The sequence below is a fragment of the Nerophis lumbriciformis genome, linkage group LG18, assembly GCF_033978685.3.
Source record: "Nerophis lumbriciformis linkage group LG18, RoL_Nlum_v2.1, whole genome shotgun sequence".
Taxonomy (NCBI): domain Eukaryota; kingdom Metazoa; phylum Chordata; class Actinopteri; order Syngnathiformes; family Syngnathidae; genus Nerophis; species Nerophis lumbriciformis.
Genome location: NC_084565.2, coordinates 42926296 through 42950150, shown reverse-complemented (window position 1 = coordinate 42950150; position 23855 = coordinate 42926296). Strand labels below are relative to the sequence as shown.

The 23855-nt window shown below is 24.8% G+C and overlaps 1 protein-coding gene across 1 annotated transcript in view; it reads right to left on the bottom strand.

Annotated features, from left to right (window-relative positions):
- ptprfa (protein tyrosine phosphatase receptor type Fa) overlaps nucleotides 1-23855 on the bottom strand; it is a 429990-nt gene that overhangs the window by 272293 nt on the left and 133842 nt on the right. The window lies entirely within an intron of this gene.

The following is a 23855-nucleotide window of genomic DNA, read 5'->3' as shown; positions in this document are numbered from 1 at the left end:
CGCTAGGGGCAGCGGAGTTTTGGAAATGAAACTAAACCGTAACAAAATTGCGATGGCGGGAAAAAGGACGACAAACCCCAGGCTGGACTACTGCGACGCACTTCTTGTCGGGATCCCCAGCAAGAACATCCGCCGCTCCCAGCCTGTGGAACGCTCTCCCTGACCACCTGAGGGCACCACAGACTGTGGATGCTTTTTTTAAAAAGGCTTAAAAACCCTTCTTTTTAAAAAAAACTTCTTTTTTTTTTTTTTAGATATATGCATACTAGTTTTAGCTATTTGGCTGTTCTAGTTTTTATTTTATTTTTAAATCTTTTTATTTTTATTTATTTATTATTAGTATTATTAATTTATATATATATATATATATATTTTTTTTTTTTTTTTTTTTTTTAATACACTGTAGCACTTTGAGGTTGTTTACTCAATGTAAAGTGCTTTTTACAAATAAAATCTATTATTATTATTATTATTATTAAACATTGAGGCACCTGTGTTACTGCCCCCTACAGGACTGGAGGATAACACCACCAATCTTTACTTGTTTATGAATTTACACTCAGAATTGGCATTACCTGCCAGGTGCAGTCCTCACAGAACTTTCCTCCAGAAGGTCTTATCTTTGTCCATGTGATGTCAGATGAAACAAAAATGGAGCTGTTTGGCCACAATACCCAGCAATATGTTTGGAGGCCTTTAATCCCAGGAACACCATTCCTACCGTCAAGCATGGTGGTGGTAGTATTATGCTCTGGGCCTTTTTTTTTGCTGCCAATGGAACTGCTGCTTTAAATGGGACAATGAAAAAGGAGGATTACCTCCAAATTCTTCAGGACAAGCTAAAACCATCAGCCCGGAGGTTGGGTCTTGGGCGCAGTTGGGTGTTCCAACAGGACAACGACCCCAAACACACCTCAAAAGTTGCAAAGGAATGGCTAAATTACGCTGGAATGAAGGTTTTAGAATGGCCTTCCCAAAGTCCTGACTTACCGTATTTTCCGCACCATAAGCCGCCCTGGGTTAAAAGCCGCGCCTTCAATGAACGGCATATTTCAAAACTTTGTCCACCTATAAGCCGCCCCGTGTTATAAGCCGCATCTAACTGCGCTAAAGGAATGTCAAAAAAACAGTCGGATAGGTCAGTCAAACTTGAATAATATATTAAAAACCAGCGTGATGTGGGCGCGCATGGAGTCGTATATCAACATGGACGTAGCTGCGTGAAAAAAGCCAGCCGGCCTCTTCGCGTAAACTTCCCTTAACCACTCGCTCATCTTTTCTTCATCCATCCATCCCTTCGAGTTAGCTTTTATGATGACGCCGGCTGGAAAGGTCTCTTTTGGCAAGGTCTTCCTTTTGAACATCACCATGGGTGGAAGTTTCTGGCCATTAGCATGGCAAGCTAGAACCACAGTGAAGGATGACTTCTCATTCCCTGTGGTGCGAATATTCACCGTACGTGCTCCCGTTGTATCCGCAGTGCGGTTCACAGGAATATCAAAAGTCGGCGGAACCTCGTCCATGTTGATAATGTTCTCTGGCCGGATCTTTTTTTCAGCGATCTTGTTTTTACAATATGCACGGAAAGTAGCCAGCTTTTCTTGAAAGTCTTTAGGCAGTTGCTGTGAAATAGTAGTCCGTGTGCGGATGGAGAGATTGCGTCTTTTCATGAACCGGATCCCTGTCGCTTAGTAGGAGCCATTTTGTGGTCTTTACAGATGTAAACACACAAAGGAAATGAAACGTACGGTAATATCCGCGCGCTTTTTCTTCTTCTACGCGGGCGGGTGGTTGCTTACAGTAGAAGAAGAAGCGCTTCCTGTTCTATGGGGGCGGGTGCTTACCTTGGCGGTTGCTTGCGTAGAAGAAGAAGCACTTCCTCTTCTACGGGGGAAAAAAGATGGCGGCTGTTTACCGTAGTTGCGAGACCGAAACTTTATGAAAATGAATCTTAATATTAATCCATATATAAAGCGCACCGGGTTATAAGCCGCACTGTCAGCTTTTGAGTAAATTTGTGGTTTTTAGGTGCGGCTAATAGTGCGGAAAATACGGTAAACGTGTGGACAATGCTGAAGAAACAAGTCCATGTCAGAAAAGCAACACATTTAGCTGAACTGCACCAATTTTGTGGTAAAAAAAAATTCAAGCAGAAGCTTGTGGATGGCTACCAAAATCATTATTTACTTCAAGTTATTACAGTATGTCTCATTATACATATTTTGTTAGTTTTGGCCAAAGGGGGCGCATTTCAATTTCTTACACACACTTGTTGTTTCATATGTTGACCAGAGGGGGAGCACTTCCACAGAACAGTGGAAGTGTTCTTTCATGTATGGTAATCAACAGAAAGATATTGTTCTACCCCTAGGACTTCAAAGCGGAGAGAAGACAGGATCTGCCCAATTTCCAGACGACTTCTTTTTTAACTATTTTCCGAACTCTTTTTGAACTATTTTATGGACCTCTTTTTTGAACTATTTTACGGACCTTTGTCCTTTGGAAGCAGTGGTGGTCATGTGGTCGGGGAGGGTCCAAGGGTATGTCCATTTTTGTTTCATCTGACATCACATGGACAAAGATAAGACCTTCTGGAGGAAAGTTCTGTGGTCAGATGACACAAAAATGGAGCTGTTTGGCCACAATACCCAGAAATATTGTTAGAATAATTGTTTCTAAATGATCACAAAAACGTTGTGTTACATTGAGGGTCTGGTGAGAAGACAAAAGCCATCTTTGGAACCTACCAAGAGTAAGGGGGGGGCGGGGCAAGATGAAGGTGTTCCTGTGTTCTTTCATGTATGGTAATCAACAGAAAGATATTGTTCTAACCCTAGGACTTCAAAGCGGAGAGAAGACAGGATCTGCCCAATTTCCAGACGAACTCTTTTTGAAGTATTTTCCGAACTCTTTTTGAACTGTTTTATGGACCTCTTTTTGAACTATTTTACGGACCTTTGTCCTTTGGAAGCAGTGGTGGCCATGTGGTCGGGGGAGGGTCCAAGGGTATGTGCAAGGGTACAGTGTACAGACGACTCTCCTCACCATTGAGTCCAAAATTGAATTCAGTCTGTTTAATTCTTTGCCTCTTGTCTTGTTTAAATAGATGTCATCAGTGTTTGAACCTGACAAATATGTTTGAAGGAGAAAAGGTGAGGCTCGAAGTTAAAGCCGCTGATTTTTTTATGGTTTATTATTGTAATTTAGTCCTTAAATAAAATAGTGAACCTACTAGACAACTTGTCTTTTAGTAGTAAGTAAACAAAGACTCCTAATTAGTCGTATGCAGTAACATATTGTGTCATTTATACACCTATTATTTTCTACACATTATTAAGGACAAACTGTAAAAAATGATTATTAATCTACTTGTTCATTTACTGTAAATATCTGCTTATTTTCTGTTTTAACATGTTCTATCTACACTTCTGTTAAAATGTAATAATCACTTATTCTTCTCTTCTTTGATACTTTACGTTAGTTTTGGATGATACCACACATTTAGGTATGGATCCGATACCAAGTAGTTACAGGATCATACATTGGTCATATTCAAAGTCCTCATGTGTCTTTATAAACATAATATGAATTTTTAAAAAAGGAAAAAATATTTTGTGACGATAAAAAATATCGATGTAATCATAGTAGTATCGACAAGATACGCTCTTGTACTTGGTATCATTACAGTGGATGCCAGGTGTAGATCCACCCATGGCATTTGTTTACATTGTGACGCCGGTGAGCTATTGCGTCCTCCTACGGTGTGTAGTGAAGCATGTTTAGCTATTCCTCGTCCTCCAGTGATAATGATACTTGTAAGAAACCTACTTTATTTGACGTCTGAGGGCATTTCAGAGTTATAACTTCAGCTTTATCTTTACTTTTTACGCCAAAATGCGTCAGTTCTCCCTTTTCTGTCCCCACACTGTGTCTGCTTGTAAGTACTCTGTGTGCGCGCGCTGCCGAACATGCTCCTCTGCTCGTAAAAAAGCAATGTCATGACGTGACATCATGCCTGGGAACTGGTACTTTTTCAAACAGAGTATAGTACCGTGTTTGATTCATTAGTACCAGGATACTATACTAGTACTAGTACCGGTACTCTGTACAAGCCTAGCCTGGGGGAAGAAACTGTCTTTTTGGCACACGGTGATTGGTAACGCCAATTTTTCACCACCTTTTCCCGTCACGTTTACCAACATCTGCTTGTTATGTCGGCGTAGTAGGACGTTGGCACGTAACACAACATATGACACGTAACACAACATATGACGCGTGTCGGTAAAAAGTTCCAGCACTCGTGGCACAAATTCACATTTTTTAAAAATTGACCATGACGACGCAGCTGCCGAGGGTCTGGCAAGAATCCTCCCTGGAGTGCAGAGAAGGCTGGGAAAGTTGCTCCCAGACTGTTTACTACCAAACGTGTCATTTGTGCTTTTTTGACACCACCGAATCCTACGTTCTACAAAAATATTTTCTAAACTTTTTTTTTTCGTACTTTACTTAGTACTTCTGCAAAATGTTTGCTTATTTTCGGACACCTTTTGTTGATTTAGTGTTTTTGTAGAAAAAAAATGACTATATGACTTTTTAAATGTAGCTCTAAAATGTATTGACATTTTAAATTTAAGGAATTTTATCTTCATTAAAAAAGTGAAAATGAAAAAAATAATAATTTTACATTCATAAAAAAATTGAACATAACTTTAAAATCATAACTTAAATGTTTTTAAAAATATTTTCTAAAACTGTGCTGAACTTTTTTTTTTTCATACTTAGTACTTTTGCAAAATGTTTACTTATTTTGGACCCCTTTGGTTGATTGTGTTTTTGTAAATCAAGCTCTAAAATGTATTAAAATTTTAAATGTAAGTAATTTTATCTTCATTAAAAAAGTTAAAATGGAAAAAAAAAAATTTTTTTACATTCATAAAAAATTTTAACATAACTTTAAAATCATAATTTAAATGTTTTTTAAAAAATATTTTCTAAAACTGTGCTGAACTTATTTTTTTGTACTTTACTTAGTACTTTTGCAAAATGATTGCTTATCTTTGATTGATTTTGTGTTTTGTAGAAAAAAAATAATTTTTAAATGTAACTGTAAAATGTATTGCAATTTTAAATTCAAGCCATTTTAACTTCATTAAAAAAAGTTCAAATGAAAAAAATTAAATTCATTTTTACATCCATAAAAAAATTTAACAACAAATAATAACTTAAATGTTTTTAAGAATATTTTCGAAAACTGTGCTGAACTTTTTTTTTGTACTTTACTTAGTACTTTTGCAAAATGTTTGCTTATTTTTGGATACCTTTGGTTGATTTTGTGTTTTGTAGAAAAAAATGACTTTTAGATTTTTTTAAACGTAACTCTAAAATGTATTGAAATTTTGACTTTTTAAATGTAGCTGTAAAATATATTGAAATTTTACATTTAAGTAATTGAATCTTCATTAAAAAAGTTAAAACGAAGAAAAAAAATTTTTTTTACATTCATAAAAATTTTTAACATAACTTTCAAATCATAACTTAAATGTTTAAGAATATTTTCTAAAACTTGTTATGTTTTTGTACTTTACCAAAACATTTTGCAAAATGTTTGCTTATTTTTGGACACCTTTGGTTGATTTTGTGTTTTGTAGAAAAAAAATGACTATATTACTTTTTAAATGTAGCTCTAAAATGTATTGACATTTTAAATTTAAGTAATTTTATCTTCATTAAAAAAGTGAAAATTAATTTTTTTTTTATAATTTTACATTCATAAAAAATTTTAACATAACTTTAAATTCATAACTTAAATGTTTTAAAAAAATATTTTGTAAAACTGTGCTGAACTTGTTTTGTTTTTTTCATACTTTACTTAGTACTTTTGAAAAATGTTTACTTATTTTTGGACCCCTTTGGTTGATTTTGTGTTTTGTAGAAAAAAAATGACTTTAAATGTAAATCTAAAATGTTTTGACATTTTAAATTTAAGTCATTTTATCTTCATTAAAAAAGTTAAAATGAAAAAAAAAAAAAACATTTTTACATTCATAAAAAAATTGAACATAACTTTCTAATCATACCTTAAATGTTTTTAAGAATATTTTCTAAAACCGTTCTGAACTTATTATTTTTTCGTACTTTACTTAGTACTTTTGCAAAATGTTTACTTATTTTTGGACCCCTTTAGTTGATTGTGTTTTTGTAAATTAATCTCTAAAATGTATTAAAAATTGAAATGTAAGTAATTTTATCTTCATTAAAAAGTTAAAATTTAAAAAAAAATTTAAAAAATTTACATTCATAAAAAAATTGAACATAACTTTAAAATCATAACTTAAATGTTTTTTAAAAATATTTTCTAAAACTGCTGAACTTTTTTTTTCTTCCGTACTTTACTTAGTACTTTTGCAAAATGTTTACTTATATTTGGATACCTTTGGTTGATTTTGTGTTTTGTAAAAAAAAAAAAAAGACTTTAAATGTAACTCTAAAATGTATTGACATTTTAAATTTAAGTCATTTTATCTTCATTAAAAAAAGTTAAAATAAAATAAAAATACATTCATAAAACAATTGAACATAACTTTAAAATCATAACTTAAATGTTTTTGAAAATATTTTCTAAAACTGTGCTGAACTTGTTTTGTTTTTTTCATACTTTACTTAGTACTTCTGCAAAATGTTTGCTTATTTTTGGACACCTTTTGTTGATTTTGTGTTTTGTAGAAAAAAAATGACTATATGGCTTTTTAAATGTAGCTCTAAAATGTATTAAAATTTGAAATGTAAGTAATTTTATCTTCATTAAAAAAGTGAAAATTAAAAAAAAATTAAAAAAATTTACATTCATAAAAAAATTGAACATAACTTTAAAATCATAACTTAAATGTTTTTAAAAATATTTTCTAAAACTGTGTTGAACTTTTTTTTTTCATACTTTACTTAGTACTTTTGCAAAATGTTTGCTTATTTTTGGACACCTTTGATTGATTTTGTGTTTTGTAAAAAAAAAAAAAAAAAAAAAAAGACTTTAAATGTAGCTCTTCATTAAAAAAGTTAAAATTAAAAAAATGTTTTTTAAATTTAACATAACTTTAAAATCATAACTTAAATGTTTTTAAAAAATATTTTCTAAAACTGTGCTGAACTTGTTATTTTTTTGTACTTTACTTAGTACTTTTGCAAAATGTTTGCTTATTTTTGGACACCTTTGATTGATTTTGTGTTTTGTAGAAAAAAAATACTTTTTAAATGTAACTGTAAAATGTATTGAAATTTTAAATTCAAGTCATTTTATCTTCATTAAAAAAAAAGTTCAAATGAAAAAAATATAATTTATTTTTACATTCATAAAACAATTAAACATAACTTTAAAATCATAACTTGAATGTTTTTTAAAAATATTTTCTAAAACTGTGCTGAACTAGTTTTCTTTCGTACTTAGTACTTTTGCAAAATGTTTGCTTATTTTTGGACACCTTTGATTGATTTTGTGTTTTGTAAAAAAAAAAAAAAAAAAAAGACTTTAAACGTAACTCTAAAATGTATTGAAATTTTAAATTCAAGTCATTTTATCTTCATTAAAAAAGTTAAAATGAAAAAAATAAATAAAACATTTTTACATTCATAAAAAAATTGAACATAACTTTCTAATCATACCTTAAATGTTTTTAAGAATATTTTCTAAAACTGTTCTGAACTTATTATTTTTTCGTACTTTACTTAGTACTTTTGCAAAATGTTTGCTTATTTTTGGACCCCTTTAGTTGATTATGTTTTTGTAAATGAATCTCTAAAATGTATTAAAATTTGAAATGTAAGTAATTTTATCTTCATTAAAAAAGTGAAAATTAAAAAAATTTACATTCATAAAAAAATTGAACATAACTTTAAAATCATAACTTAAATGTTTTTTAAAAATATTTTCTAAAACTGTGTTGAACTTTTTTTTTTCATACTTTACTTAGTACTTTTGCAAAATGTTTGCTTATTTTTGGACACCTTTGATTGATTTTGTGTTTTGTAGAAAAAAAATACTTTTTAAATGTAACTGTAAAATGTATTGAAATTTTAAATTCAAGTCATTTTATCTTCATTAAAAAAAGTTCAAATGAAAAGAATTAAATTCATTTTTACATCCATAAATTTTTTTAACAACTTTCAAATAATAACTTATATGTTTTTAAGAATATTTTCGAAAACTGTGCTCAACTTGTTTTTTTCGTACTTTACTTAGTACTTCTGCAAAATGTTTGCTTATTTTTGGACACCTTTGGTTGATTTTGTGTTTTTGTAGAAAAAAAATGACTATATGACTTTTTAAATGTAGCTCTAAAATGTATTGACATTTTAAATTTAAGTAATTTTATCTTCATTAAAAAAGTGAAAATTAAAAAATATATATATAATTTTACATTCATAAAATTTTTTAACATAACTTTAAAATCATAACTTAAATGTTTCAAAAAAATATTTTCTAAAACTGTGCTGAACTTGTTTTGTTTTTTTCATACTTTACTTAGTACTTTTGCAAAATGTTTACTTCTTTTTGGACCCCTTTGGTTGATTGTGTTTTTGTAAATGAAGCTCTAAAATGTATTAAAATTTGAAATGTAAGTAATTTTATCTTCATTAAAAAAGTTAAAATAAAAAAAAAATAAAAAAAATTTACATTCATAAAAAAATTGAACATAACTTTAAAATCATAATTTAAATGTTTTAAAAAAAATATTTTCTAAAACTGTGCTGAACTTGTTATTTTTTTGTACTTTACTTAGTACTTTTGCAAAATGTTTGCTTATTTTTGGACACCTTTGGTTGATTTAGTGTTTTGTAAAAAAAAAAAAAAAAAAAAAGACTTTAAATGTAACTCTAAAATGTATTGACATTTTAAATTTAAGTCATTTTATCTTCATTAAAAAAAGTTAAAATAAAAAAAAAAAATACATTCATAAAACAATTGAACATAACTTTAAAATCATAACTTAAATGTTTTTGAAAATATTTTCTAAAACTGTGCTCAACTTTTTTTTTTTCGTACTTTACTTAGTACTTCTGCAAAATGTTTGCTTATTTTTGGACACCTTTTGTTGATTTTGTGTTTTTGTAGAAAAAAAATGACTATATGACTTTTTAAATGTAGTTCTAAAATGTATTGACATTTTAAATTTAAGTAATTTTATCTTCATTAAAAAAGTGAAAATGAAAAAAAAAAAAAAAATTTACATTCATAAAAAATTTTAACATAACTTTAAAATCATAACTTAAATGTTTTTTTAAAAATATTTTCTAAAACTGTGCTGAACTTGTTTTGTTTTTTTCATACTTTACTTAGTACTTTTGCAAAATGTTTACTTATTTTTGGACCCCTTTAGTTGATTGTGTTTTTGTAAATGAATCTCTAAAATGTATTAAAATTTGAAATGTAAGTAATTTTATCTTCATTAAAAAAGTTACAATGAAAAAAAAAAAAAAAGTTTACATTCATAAAAAAATTGAACATAACTTTAAAATCATAACTTAAATGTTTTTAAAAAGTATTTTCTAAAACTGTGCTGAACTTTTTTTTTTTTCCGTACTTTACTTAGTACTTTTGCAAAATGTTTACTTATATTTGGACACCTTTGGTTGATTTTGTGTTTTGTAAAAAAAAAAAAAAAAAAGACTTTAAATGTAACTCTAAAATGTATTGACATTTTAAATTTAAGTCATTTTATCTTCATTAAAAAAAGTTAAAATAAAAAAAATACATTCATAAAACAATTGAACATAACTTTAAAATCATAACTTAAATGTTTTTGAAAATATTTTCTAAAACTGTGCTCAACTTTTTTTTCCCGTACTTTACTTAGTACTAAAATGTTTACTTATTTTTGGACCCCTTTGGTTGATTGTGTTTTTGTAAATGAAGCTCTAAAATGTATTAAAATTTTAAATGTAAGTAATTGTATCTTCATTAAAAAAGTTAAAATGGAAAAAAATAAATAAAAATTTACATTCATAAAAAAATTTAACATAACTTTAAAATCATAATTTAAATGTTTAAAAAAAATATTTTCTAAAACTGTGCTGAACTTGTTATTTTTTTGTACTTTACTTAGTACTTTTGCAAAATGTTTGCTTATTTTTGGACACCTTTGGTTGATTTTGTGTTTTGTAGAAAAAAATGAGTTTTTAAATGTAACTCTAAAATGTATTGAAATTTTAAATTCAAGTAATTTTATCTTCATTAAAAGAAAGTTCAAATGAAAAAAATATAATTTATTTTTACATTCATAAAACAATTGAACATAACTTTAAAATCACAACTTGAATGTTTTTAAAAAATATTTTCTAAAACTGTGCTGACTAGTTTTTTTTTCGTACTTAGTACTTTAGCATAATATTTGCTTATTTTTGGACACCTTTTGTTGATTTAGTGTTTTTGTAGAAAAAAAATGACTATATGACTTTTTAAATGTAGCTCTAAAATGTATTGACATTTTAAATTTAAGGAATTTTATCTTCATTAAAAAAGTGAAAATTAAAAAAATAAAAATAATTTTACATTCATAAAAAAATTTAACATAACTAAAATCATAACATAAATGTTTTAAAAAAAATATTTTCTAAAACTGTGCTGAACTTTTTTTTTTTCATACTTTACTTAGTACTTTTGCAAAATGTTTACTTATTTTTGGACCCTTTTGGTTGATTGTGTTTTTGTAAATGAAGCTCTAAAATGTATTAAAATTTGAAATGTAAGTAATTTTATCTTCATTAAAAAAGTTAAAATGAAAAAAAAAATACAAAAAATGTACATTCATAAAAAAATTGTACATAACTTTAAAATCATAACTTAAATGTTTTTAAAAAGTATTTTCTAAAACTGTGCTGAACTTTTTTTTTTTTCATACTTTACTTAGTACTTTTGCAAAATGTTTACATATATTTGGACACCTTTGATTGATTTTGTGTTTTGTAAAAAAAAAAAAAAAAGACTTTAAACGTAACTCTAAAATGTATTGAAATTTTTAATTCAAGTCATTTTATCTTCATTAAAAAAGTAAAAATGAAAGAAAAAAAATTTTTTTTTACATTCATAAAAAAATTGAACATAACTTTCTAATCATACCTTAAATGTTTTTAAGAATATTTTCTAAAACTGTTCTGAACTTGTTATTTTTTCGTACTTTACTTAGTACTTTTGCAAAATGTTTGCTTATTTTTGGACACCTTTGATTGATTTTGTGTTTTGTAGGAAAAAAAATACTTTTTAAATGTAACTGTAAAATGTATTGAAATTTTAAATTCAAGCCATTTTAACTTCATTAAAAAAAGTTCAAATGAAAAAAATTAAATTCATTTTTACATCCATAAAAAAATGTAACAACTTTCAAATAATAACTTAAATGTTTTTAAGAATATTTTCGAAAACTGTGCTGAACTTTTTTTTTGTACTTTACTTAGTACTTTTGCAAAATGTTTGCTTATTTTTGGACACCTTTGGTTGATTTTGTGTTTTGTAGAAAAAAAAGACTTTTTAAATGTAACTGTAAAATGTATTGAAATTTAAAATTCAAGTCATTTTATCTTCATTAAAAAAAGTTCAAATGAAAAGAATTAAATTAATTTTTACATCCATAAAATTTTTTAACAACTTTCAAATAATAACCTAAATGTTTTTAAGAATATTTTCTAAAACTGTGCTCAACTTTTTTTTTTTCCGTACTTAGTACTTCTGCAAAATGTTTGCTTATTTTTGGACACCTTTTGTTGATTTTGTGTTTTTGTAGAAAAAAAAATGACTATATGACTTTTTAAATGTAGCTCTAAAATGTATTGACATTTTAAATTTAAGTAATTTTATCTTCATTAAAAAAGTGAAAATGAATTTTGTTTATATAATTTTACATTCATAAATTTTTTTTAACATAACTTTAAAATCATAACTTAAATGTTTTTAAAAAATATTTTCTAAAACTGTGCTGAACTTGTTTTTTTTTTTTCATACTTTACTTAGTACTTTTGCAAAATGTTTACTTATTTTTGGACCCCTTTGGTTGATTTTGTTTTTGTAAATGAAGCTCTAAAATGTATTAAAAATTTTAATGTAAGTAATTTTATCTTCATTAAAAAAGTTAAAATGAAAAAAAAAAAAAAAATTACATTCATAAAAAAATTGAACTTAACTTTAAAATCATAACTTAAATGTTATTAAAAAGTATTTTCTAAAACTGTGCTGAACTTTTTTTTTTTTTTTCGTACTTTACTTAGTACTTTTGCAAAATGTTTACTTATATGTGGACACCTTTGATTGATTTTGTGTTTTGTAAAAAAAAAAAAAAAAGACTTTAAACGTAACTCTAAAATGTATTGAAATTTTAAATTCAAGTCATTTTATCTTCATTAAAAAAGTTAAAATGAAAAAAAAAAAAAACCATTTTTATATTCATAAAAAAATTGAACATAACTTTCTAATCATACCTTAAATGTTTTTAAGAATATTTTCTAAAACTGTGCTGAACTTGTTATTTTTTCGTACTTTACTTAGTACTTTTGCAAAATGTTTGCTTATTTTTGGACACCTTTGGTTGATTTTGTGTTTTGTAGAAAAAAATGACTTTTTAAACGTAACTCTAAAATGTATTGAAATTTTAAATTCAAGTCATTTTATCTTCATTAAAAAAAAGTTCAAATGAAAAAAATATAATTTATTTTTACATTCATAAAACAATTGAACATAACTTTAAAATCACAACTTGAATGTTTTTAAAAAATATTTTCTAAAACTGTGCTGACTAGTTTTTTTTCGTACTTAGTACTTTTGCAAAATATTTGCTTATTTTTGGACACCTTTGGGTGATTTTGTGTTTTGTAGAAAAAAATGACTTTTTAAACGTAACTCTAAAATGTATTGAAATTTTAAATTCAAGTCATTTTATCTTCATTAAAAAAAGCTCAAATGAAAAAAATATAATTTATTTTTACATTCATAAAACAATTGAACATAACTTTAAAATCGTAACGTAAATGTTTTTAAAAATATTTTCTAAAACTGTGTTGAACTAGTTTTTTTTTTTTTAATCGTACTTAGTACTTTTGCAAAATGTTTGCTTATTTTTGGACACCTTTGGTTGATTTTGTGTTTTGTAGAAAATAATGACTTTTTAAACGTAACTCTAAAATGTATTGAAATTTTAAATTCAAGTCATTTTATCTTCATTAAAAAAAAGTTCAAATGAAAAAAATATAATTTATTTTTACAATTATAAAACAATTGAACATAACTTTAAAATCATAACTTAAATGTTTTTAAAAAATATTTTCTAAAACTGTACTGAACTAGTTTTTTTTCGTACTTAGTACTTTTGCAAAATATTTGCTTATTTTTGTACACCTTTGGTTGATTTTGTGTTTTGTAAAAAAAATGACTTTTTAAACGTAACTCTAAAATGTATTGAAATTTTGAATTCAAGTCATTTTATCTTCATTAAAAAAAAGTTCAAATGAAAAAAATACAATTTATTTTTACATTCATAAAACAATTGAACACAACTTTAAAATCATAACTTGAATGTTTTTTAAAAATATTTTCTAAAACTGTGCTGAACTAGTTTTTTTTTCATACTTAGTACTTTTGCAAAATATTGGCTTATTTTTGGACACCTTTGGTTGATTTTGTGTTTTGTAGAAAAAAATGACTTTTTAAACGTAACTCTAAATTGTATTGAAATTTTAAATTCAAGTCATTTTATCTTCATTAAAAAAAGTTCAAATGAAAAAAATATAATTTATTTTTACATTCATAAAACAATTGAATATAACTTTAAAATCATAACTTGAATGTTTTTTAAAAATATTTTCTAAAACTGTGCTGAACTAGTTTTTTTTTCGTACTTAGTACTTTTGCAAAATGTTAAAAGGAAAAAATACAAACATTTTTACATTCATATAAAAATTTAACATAACTTTAAAATCAAAACTTAAATGATTTAAAAAAATATTTTGTAAAACTGTGCTGAACTGTTTTTTTTTTCGTACTTTACTTGTACTTTTGCAAAATTGTTGGCTTATTTTTGGACACCTTTGGTTGATTTTGTGTTTTGTAGAAAAAAATGACTTGTTGATTTTTTAAACATAACTCTAAAATGTATGGAAATTTTAAATTCAAGTAATTTTATCTTCATTAAAAAAGTTAAAATGAAAAAAATAAGTCATTTTTACATTCATAAATTTTTTTTACATAACTTTAAAATCATAACTTAAATGTTTTTAAAATATTTTCTAAAACTGTGCTGAACTTGTTTTTTTTTTTTTCGTACTTTACTTTGTACTTTTACAAAAAATTTGCTTATTTTTGGACACCTTTGGTTGATTTTGTGTTTTGTAGAAAAAAAATTACTTTTTAAACGTAACTCTAAAATGTATTGAAATTTTAAATTTAAGTAATTTTATTTTCATTGAAAAAGTTCAAAGGAAAAAATGCAAACATTTTTACATTCATATAAAAATTACTTTTGCAAAAATGTTGGCTTATTTTAGGACACCTTTGGTTGATTTTGTGTTTTGTAGAAAAAAATTACTTTTGGATTTTTTAAACGTAACTCTAAATTATATTGACATTTTAAATTCAAGTCATTTTATCTTCATTAAAAAAAGTTAAAAGGAAAAAAATAAAATTCATTTTTACATTCATAAAACAATTGAACATAATAACTTTAAAATCATAACTTAAATATATATATTTTTTAAATATTTTCTAAAACTGTGCTGAACTTGTTTTTTTTCATACTTTACTTAGTACTTTTGCAAAATGTTTTCTTATTTTTGGACACCTTTGGTTGATTTTGTGTTTTGTAGAAAAAAAGTACAAACATTTTTACATACATATAAAAATTACTTTTGCAAAAATGTTGGCTTATTTTTGGACACCTTTGGTTGATTTTATGTCTTGTTGAAAAAAATGACAGATTTTTTAAACGTAACTCTAAAATGTATGAAAATGTTAAATTCAAGTAATTTTATCTTCATTAAAAAAGTTAAAATGAAAAAAATAAGTCATTTCTACATTCATAAAAAAATTTAACATAACTTTAAAATCATAACTTAAATGTTTTTAAAAATATTTCTAAAACTGTGCTGAACTTGTTTTGGTTTTTTTCGTACTTTACTTAGTACTTTTACAAAAAATGTGCTTATTTTTGGACACATTTGGTTGATTTTGTGTTTTGTAGAAAAAAAATTACTTTTTAAACGTAACTCTAAAATGTATTGAAATTTTAAATTTAAGTAATTTTATTTTCATTGAAAAAGTTAAAAAGAAAAAATACAAACATTTTTACATTCATATAAAAATTACTTTTGCAAAAATGTTGGCTTATTTTTGGACACCTTTGGTTGATTTTGTGTTTTGTAGAAAAAAATGACTTTTTAAACGTAACTCTAAATTGTATTGAAATTTTAAATTCAAGTCATTTTATCTTCATTAAAAAAAGTTCAAATGAAAAAAAAATAAAATAAATGTTTACACTCATAAAACAATTGAACATAACTTTAAAATCATAACTTGAATGTTTTTAAAAATATTTTCTAAAACTGTGCTGAACTACTTTTTTTTCGTACTTAGTACTTTTGCAAAATGTTGGCTTATTTTTGGACACCTTTGGTTGATTTTGTGTTTTGTAGAAAAAAATGACTTTTTAAACGTAACTCTAAATTGTATTGAAATTTTAAATTCAAGTCATTTTATCTTCATTAAAAAAAGTTCAAATGAAAAAAATATAATTTATTTTTACAATCATAAAACAATTGAACATAACTTTAAAATCACAACTTGAATGTTTTTAAAAAATATTTTCTAAAACTGTGCTGACTAGTTTTTTTTCGTACTTAGTACTTTTGCAAAATATTTGCTTATTTTTGGACACCTTTGGTTGATTTTGTGTTTTGTAGAAAAAAATGACTTTTTGATTTTTTAAACATAACTCTAAAATGTATGGAAATTTAAAATTCAACATTAAAAAAGTTAAAATGAAAAAAATAAGTCATTTTTACATTCATAATTTTTTTTTTACATAACTTTAAAATCATAACTTAAATGTTTTTAAAAATATTTCTAAAACTGTGCTGAACTTGTTTTGGTTTTTTTCGTACTTTACTTAGTACTTTTACAAAAAATGTGCTTATTTTTGGACACATTTGGTTGATTTTGTGTTTTGTAGAAAAAAATTACTTTTTAAACGTAACTCTAAAATGTATTGAAATTTTAAATTTAAGTAATTTTATTTTCATTGAAAAAGTTAAAAAGAAAAAATACAAACATTTTTACATTCATATAAAAATTACTTTTGCAAAAATGTTGGCTTATTTTTGGACACCTTTGGTTGATTTTGTGTTTTGTAGAAAAAAATTACTTTTGGATTTTTTAAACGTAACTCTAAATTATATTGACATTTTAAATTCAAGTCATTTTATCTTCATTAAAAAAAGTTAAAAGGAAAAAAATAAAATTCATTTTTACATTCATAAAACAATTGAACATAATAACTTTAAAATCATAACTTAAATATATATATTTTTTAAATATTTTCTAAAACTGTGCTGAACTTGTTTTTTTTCGTACTTTACTTAGTACTTTTGCAAAATGTTTTCTTATTTTTGGACACCTTTGGTTGATTTTGTGTTTTGTAGAAAAAAAGTACAAACATTTTTACATACATATAAAAATTACTTTTGCAAAAATGTTGGCTTATTTTTGGACACCTTTGGTTGATTTTATGTCTTGTTGAAAAAAATGACAGATTTTTTAAACGTAACTCTAAAATGTATGAAAATGTTAAATTCAAGTAATTTTATCTTCATTAAAAAAGTTAAAATGAAAAAAATAAGTCATTTCTACATTCATAAAAAAATTTAACATAACTTTAAAATCATAACTTAAATGTTTTTAAAAATATTTTCTAAAACTGTGCTGAACTTTTTCGTACTTTACTTAGTACTTTCGCAAAAAAAATTGCTTATTTTTGGACACCTTTGGTTGATTTTGTGTTTTGTAGAAAAAAATTACTTTTTAAACGTAACTCTAAAATGTATTGAAATTTTAAATTTAAGTAATTTTATTTTCATTGAAAAAGTTAAAAGGAAAAAATACAAAATTTTTTACATTCATATAAAAATTACTTTTGCAAAAATGTTGGCTAATTTTTGGACACCTTTGGTTGATTTTGTGTTTTGTAGAAAAAAATGACTTTTTAAACGTAACTCTAAAATGTATTGAAATTTTAAATTTAAGTAATTTTATTTTCATTGAAAAAGTTAAAAAGAAAAAATACAAACATTTTTACATTCATATAAAAATTACTTTTGCAAAAATGTTGGCTTATTTTTGGACACCTTTGGTTGATTTTGTGTTTTGTAGAAAAAAAATGACTTTTTAAACGTAACTCTAAAATGTATTGAAATTTTAAATTTAAGTAATTTTATTTTCATTGAAAAAGTTAAAAAGAAAAAATACAAACATTTTTACATTCATATAAAAATTACTTTTGCAAAAATGTTGGCTTATTTTTGGACACCTTTGGTTGATTTCGTGTTTTGTAGGAAAAAATGACTTTTTAAACGTAACTCTAAATTGTATAGAAATTTTAAATTCAAGTCATTTTATCTTCATTAAAAAAAGTTCAAATGAAAAAAAATAAAATAAATGTTTACACTCATAAAACAATTGAACATAACTTTAAAATCATAACTTGAATGTTTTTAAAAATATTTTCTAAAACTGTGCTGAACTACTTTTTTTTCGTACTTAGTACTTTTGCAAAATGTTGGCTTATTTTTGGACACCTTTGGTTGATTTTGTGTTTTGTAGAAAAAAAAAAAGACTTTTTAAACGTAACTCTAAAATGTATTGAAATTTTAAATTCAAGTCATTTTATCTTCATTAAAAAAAGTTCAAATGAAAAAAATATAATTTATTTTTACAATCATAAAACAATTGAACATAACTTTAAAATCACAACTTGAATGTTTTAAAAAAATATTTTCTAAAACTGTGCTGACTAGTTTTTTTTCGTACTTAGTACTTTTGCAAAATATTTGCTTATTTTTGGACACCTTTGGTTGATTTTGTGTTTTGTAGAAAAAAATGAGTTTTTAAACGTAACTCTAAAATGTATTGAAATTTTAAATTCAAGTCATTTTATCTTCATTAAAAAAAAGTTCAAATGAAAAAAATACAATTTATTTTTACATTCATAAAACAATTGAACACAACTTTAAAATCATAACTTAAATGTTTTCAGCATTCCTCAACTTTCTCAATCTTTTTTGCCACTTGTGCCAGCTTTTTTGAAACATGTTGCAGACATCAAATTCCAAATCAGCTAATATTTGCAAAAAATAACAAAGTTTACCAGTTTGAACGTGAAATATCTTGTCTTTGCAGTCTATTCAATTGAATATAAGTTGAAAAGGATTTGTTGTATTCTCTTTCTATTTACACAACGTGACAACTTCACTATTTTTGGGGGTTTTGTCAAGTCTTAACTGAGAAGCTTCCGAGCAGCTTTGGCGCTCCAGCGAGGGACCACCAGGCGCGGCGCCGCCAAAAGGAGGAAGTTTTGTGGGCCGTGATGAGCTTGAGTGGACATCAGCTATGTGAGGGAATGTTCTGGAAGCCTCGGGAGGTCAGGACACTTCCGTCGTGCTGCAGCGTGTGAAGAACATTCCTGCGCTAATGAGGTAGGTGCGTTCTGTTCCTGGATGTAGCAGACCCCCCCCCCCCCCCAACACTCCCTCACTCAGACGAGAACAGGTGGAACATTCCTGATTCCCAGAACGACTTCATGCTCGCAGGGATGTTTCATTAGCGGCGATATCGTCATGGCGGTCCTTAATTACGGTGAAACGTGACGCCGATCCTCACGGAAGCAACATTCTTTGTCCACACAAAAAGGTGAAAGGTGGGGAAATCCCATCCTGCGCTTGCGTGACGCCATAAGCTCTTAAACACAATCCTCTCCATTTCCTTCCACGCCAAGCTCCGCCCACCATCGCAGCCTAGCAACAACGCCGTACCTGCGGGAACGCTCGAGAAGCACACGCGCCGCCATCAAGCCCGCTAAAATAATTCAATAAAGTTCAAATGAAAAAAATAAAATTCATTTTTAGATTAATACATTTTTTTTTTACAACTTTTAAATCATAACTTAAATGTTTTTAAAAATGTTTTCTAAAACTGTGCTGAACTTGTTTGTTTTTTTCGTACTTTACTTCGTACTTTTGCAAAAAATGTGCTTATTTTTGGACACCTTTGGTTGATTCTGTGTTTTGTAGAAAAAAATTACTTTAAATGTAACTAAAATGTATTGAAATTTTAAATTCAAGTCATTTTATCTTCATTAAAAAATATTAAAAATTAAAAAAATAAAATTAATTTTTAAATTCATAAAATTGTTTTACATAACTTTAAAATCATAATTTAAATGTTTTTAAAAATATATTCTAAAACTGTGCTGAACTTGCTTTTTTTCGTACTTTACTTGTACTTTTGCAAAATTGTTGGTTTATTTTTGGACACCTTTGGTTGATTTTGTGTTTTGTAGAAAAAAATTACTTTTGGATTTTTTAAACGTAACTCTAAATTATATTGACATTTTAAATTCAAGTCATTTTATCTTCATTAAAAAAAGTTAAAATGAAAAAAATAAGTAATTTTTCCATTCATAAATTTTTTTTTACATAACTTTAAAATCATGATTTAAATGTTTTTAAAAATATTTTCTAAAACTGTGCTGAATTTTTTTTTTTTTTCCCGTACTTTACTTAGTACTTTTGCAAAATGTTTGCTTATTTTTTGACACCTTTGGTTGATTCTGTGTTTTGTAGAAAAAAAAATATTTTAAATGTAACTCTAAAATGTATTGAAATTTTAAATTCAAGTCATTTTATCTTCATTAAAAAATATAAAAAATTAAAAAAATAAAATTCATTTTTAAATTCATAATTTTGTTTTACATAACTGAAATCATAACTTAAAAGTTTTTAAAAATATTCTCTAAAAATGTGCTAAACTTGTTTTTTTTTCGTACTTTACTTAGTACTTTTGCAAAATGTTTGCTTATTTTTGGACACCTTTGGTTGATTTTGTGTTTTGTAGAAAAAAATTACTTTTTAAACGTAACTCCAAAATGTATGGAAATTTTAAATTTAAGTAATTTTATTTTCATTAAAAAATATTAAAAATTAAAAAAATAAAATTAATTTTTAAATTCATAAATTTGTTTTACATAACTTTAAAATCATAATTTAAATGTTTTTTAAAAATATATTCTAAAACTGTGCTGAACTTGGTTTTTTTCGTACTTTACTTAGTACTTTTGCAAAATGTTTGCTTATTTTTGGACACCTTTGGTTGATTTTGTGTTTTGTAGAAAAAAAAAAACCTTTTAAATGGAGCTCTAAAATGTATTGAAATTTTAAATTCAAGTAATTTTATCGTCATTAAAAAAGTTAAAATGAAAAAAAAAAATTCATTTTTACATTCATAAATTTTTTTTTACATAACTTTAAAATCATAACTTAAATGTTTTTAAAAATATTTTCTAAAAACGTGCTGAACTTGTTTTTTTTTTTTTTCCGTACTTTACTTTGTACTTTTGCAAAATGTTTGCTTATTTTTGGACAACTTTGGTTGATTTTATGTTTTGTAGAAAAAAATGACCCTTTAAATGGAACTCTAAAATGTATTGAAAATTTTAAATTCAAGTCATTTTATCTTCATTAAAAAAAAAAAATCATTTTTACATTCATAAAAATTATAACTTAAATGTTTTTGAAAATATTTTCGAAAACTGTGCTGAACTTTTTTTTTTCGTACTTTACTTAGTACTTTTGCAAAATGTTTGCTTATTTTTGGACACCTTTGGTTGATTTTGTGTTTTGTAGAAAAAAATGACTTTTGGATTTTTTTAAACGTAACTCTAAAATGTATTGAAATTTTAAATTCAAGTAATTTTATCTCCTTAAAAAAAGTTAAAATGAAAAAAAAAATCATTTTTACATTCATAATTTTTTTTACATAACTTTAAAATCATAACTTAAATGTTTTTAAAAATATTTTCTAAAAACGTGCTGAACTTGTTTTTTTTTTTTTCCGTACTTTACTTTGTACTTTTGCAAAATGTTTGCTTATTTTTGGACACCTTTGGTTGATTTTATGTTTTGTAGAAAAAAATGACCCTTTAAATGGAGCTCTAAAATGTATTGAAAATTTTAAATTCAAGTCATTTTATCTTCATTAAAAAAAAAAAATCATTTTTACATTCATAAAAATTATAACTTAAATGTTTTTGAAAATATTTTCGAAAACTGTGCTGAACTTTTTTTTTTCGTACTTTACTTAGTACTTTTGCAAAATGTTTGCTTATTTTTGGACACCTTTGGTTGATTTTGTGTTTTGTAGAAAAAAATTACTTTTGGATTTTTTTAAACGTAACTCTAAAATGTATTGAAATTTTAAATTCAAGTAATTTTATCTCCTTAAAAAAAGTTAAAATGAAAAAAAAAATCATTTTTACATTCATAATTTTTTTTTACATAACTTTAAAATCATAACTTAAATGTTTTTAAAAATATTTTCTAAAAACGTGCTGAACTTGTTTTGGTTTTTTTCCGTACTTTACTTTGTACTTTTGCAAAATGTTTGCTTATTTTTGGACACCTTTGGTTGATTTTATGTTTTGTAGAAAAAAATGACCCTTTAAATGGAGCTCTAAAATGTATTGAAAATTTTAAATTCAAGTCATTTTATCTTCATTAAAAAAAAAAAAAATCATTTTTACATTCATAAAAAATGTTAACATAACTTTAAAATTATAACTTAAATGTTTTTGAAAATATTTTCGAAAACTGTGCTGAACTTCTTTTTTTCGTACTTTACTTATTTTTGGACACCTTTGGTTGATTTTGTGTTTTGTAGAAAAAAAAAAACGTTTTAATGTAACTTTAAAATATATTGAAATTTTAAATTCAAGTCATTTTACCTTCATTAAAGAAGTTAAAATGAAAACACAAACACATTTTTACATTCATACATTTTTTTTAACATAACTTTAAAATAATAACTTAAATGTTTTTGAAAATATTTTCTAAAAATGTGCTGAACTAGTTTTGTTTTTTATACTTTACTTAGTACTTTTGCAAAATTGTTGGCTTATTTTTGGACACCTTTGGTTGATTTTGTGTTTTGTAGAAAAAAAATTACTTTAAATGTAACTCTAAAATATATTGAAATTTTAAATTCAAGTAATTTTATCTTCATTAAAAAATATTAAAAATTAAAAAAATAAAATTCATTTTTAAATTCATAAAATTGTTTTACATAACTTTAAAATCATAACTTAAATGTTTTTAAAAATATTTTCTAAAACTGTGCTGAACTTGTTTTTTTTCGTACTTTACTTAGTACTTTTGCAAAATTGTTGGCTTATTTTTGGACACCTTTGGTTGATTTTGTGTTTTGTAGAAAAAAATTACTTTTTAAACATAACTCTAAATTATATTGACATTTTAAATTGAAGTCATTTTATCTTCATTAAAAAAAAGTTAAAAGGAAAAAAATAAAATTCATTTTTACATCCATAAAAGAATTGAACATAATAACTTTAAAATCGTAACATAAATGTTTTTTTTTTTTTTTTAATATTTTCTAAAACTGCGCTAAACTTGTTTTTTTTTCGTACTTTACTTAGTACTTTTGCAAAATGTTTGCTTATTTTTGGACACCTTTGGTTGATTCTGTGTTTTGTAGAAAAAAAATTACTTTAAATGTAACTCTAAAATGTATGGAAATTTTAAATTTAAGTAATTTTATTTTCATTAAAAAATATAAAAAATTAAAAAAATAAAATTCATTTTTAAATTCATAATTTTGTTTTACATAACTGAAATCATAACTTAAAAGTTTTTAAAAATATTTTCTAAAAATGTGCTAAACTGTTTTTTTCCCCCCCGTATTTTACTTAGTACTTTTGCAAAATGTTTGCTTATTTTTGGACACCTTTGGTTGATTCTGTGTTTTGTAGAAAAAAAATTACTTTAAATGTAACTCTAAAATGTATTGAAATTTTAAATTCAAGTCATTTTATCTTCATTAAAAAATATAAAAAATTAAAAAAATAAAATTCATTTTTAAATTCATAAATTTGTTTTACATAACTTTGAAATCATAACTTAAAAGTTTTTAAAAATATTCTCTAAAAATGTGCTAAACTTGTTTTTTTTTCGTACTTTACTTAGTACTTTTGCAAAATGTTTGCTTATTTTTGGACACCTTTGGTTGATTTTGTGTTTTGTAGAAAAAAATTACTTTTTAAACGTAAAATGTATGGAAATTTTAAATTTAAGTAATTTTATTTTCATTGAAAAAGTTAAAATGAAAAAAATAAGTCATTTTTACATTCATAATTTTTTTTTACATAACTTTAAAATCATAACTTCAATGTTTTTAAAAATATTTTCTAAAAATGTGCTAAACTTGTTGTTTTTTTCGTACTTTACTTAGTACTTTTGCAAAATGTTTGCTTATTTTTGGACTCCTTTGGTTGATTCTGTGTTTTGTAGAAAAAAAAATACTTTAAATGTAACTCTAAAATATATTGAAATTTTAAATTCAAGTAATTTTATCTTCATTAAAAAATATTAAAAATTAAAAAAATAAAATTCATTTTTAAATTCATAAAATTGTTTTACATAACTTTAAAATCATAACTTAAATGTTTTTAAAAATATTTTCTAAAACTGTGCTGAACTTGTTTTTTTTCGTACTTTACTTAGTACTTTTGCAAAATTGTTGGCTTATTTTTGGACACCTTTGGTTG